Source organism: Lycium ferocissimum, chromosome 10 (assembly GCF_029784015.1).
Source record: "Lycium ferocissimum isolate CSIRO_LF1 chromosome 10, AGI_CSIRO_Lferr_CH_V1, whole genome shotgun sequence".
NCBI lineage: Eukaryota > Viridiplantae > Streptophyta > Magnoliopsida > Solanales > Solanaceae > Lycium > Lycium ferocissimum.
The window spans coordinates 5,561,360-5,562,513 of NC_081351.1; the positions used below are offsets into that span (position 1 = coordinate 5,561,360).

The 1,154-nt window shown below is 40.2% G+C and overlaps 1 non-coding gene across 1 annotated transcript; it reads right to left on the minus strand.

The window, feature by feature from the left end:
* Positions 1-680: 680 nt before the first annotated feature.
* LOC132035650 (small nucleolar RNA R71) lies at positions 681-786 on the minus strand. Its single transcript, XR_009409372.1, has one exon. It is a non-coding gene; the product is annotated as a small nucleolar RNA R71 (small nucleolar RNA).
* Positions 787-1,154: the final 368 nt, after the last annotated feature.

Here is a 1,154-nt window from a genome sequence, read left to right on the forward strand (position 1 = left end):
CATAACTACTTTAGTAACCTTTTCACACCCTATTCCATGTGGGATTCGAAGCCAACGTAGTTGGGTTACTATATTTAACATCATCCGCTTTACGCCATTTGATAGGTGTAATTTAAGCATATCAATTTTTGACACCGTTGCCGGGGAATACGATTTTGAAATTACTAAATAGCTTGTGCTTTACTTAAAGTCTTTTTCTATTCCATCACACCTGGTTTGCTATTTTCTATGAACCAGGTGATTATGAATGACAGAGGAGGACCTAGAGCAATCGGTAATAGCAATGTGCAAGCAGCAGACCCACCAATGGAGCTTGAGAATGTCTTTGCGGATATGTTAGACGATGTGGAATATGCATCTGCTATTGTTCCACCTAGGTTGAATGTCACAAATTGCAATATTGATTCCACTATCTACCAACTGGTCAAACCTAAGGGATAGTTTCGAAACTCTACCGATGATGACCCTCATCAACACTTGAAGAATTTCGTAGGTGTTTGTGCAAAAAAAATGCAGAATGTTGTTCATGATGATGCTATTCGGCTAAGAGTTATCAAATATTCTTTAGCCGGCAAAGCAAGAGTTTGGTTTGAGAAGCTACCCCACAACAAAGATTCACACGTGGGGAAAGCGGGTTGCTATTTTTCTCAAGAAGTGGTTTCCGCTGAGCAAGAAAGCTGAAATTCGTGATAAGATCTATAAATTCAAACAGCTTCCGGGGGAGTAATTATATGAAGCTTGTGAGAGATTCAAGGAGTATTTTCAAAAGTCCCCAAATCATGATTTTCCAGAGCTTATATTGATGGAGAAGTTCTATAGAGGGTTGGATCCATTGACACAAGCAGTGGTGAATAATGCAGCTGGTGGGTGTTTCATGGACAAGACATATGCCCGAATCACTCAGTTTCTTAATAAGCTTACTACTCACTATCAAGCATGGCATTCGGGTGGTACTGATAGTGTAGCCTATGGAGCTCCAATGATCCATAGTATGGTGAAAGAAAATCAAGAGGCTCAACAAACTCTAGCTCAACTTGCAACCAATATTTCTTTGCTGACAAAGAGATTTGATGATAGAGAGGTGAAGAAAGTGAATGTGTCGAAGAGGTGTAGGGAATGCCCAAGGGGATATACCAAGTTCAAGAGGGTCCATA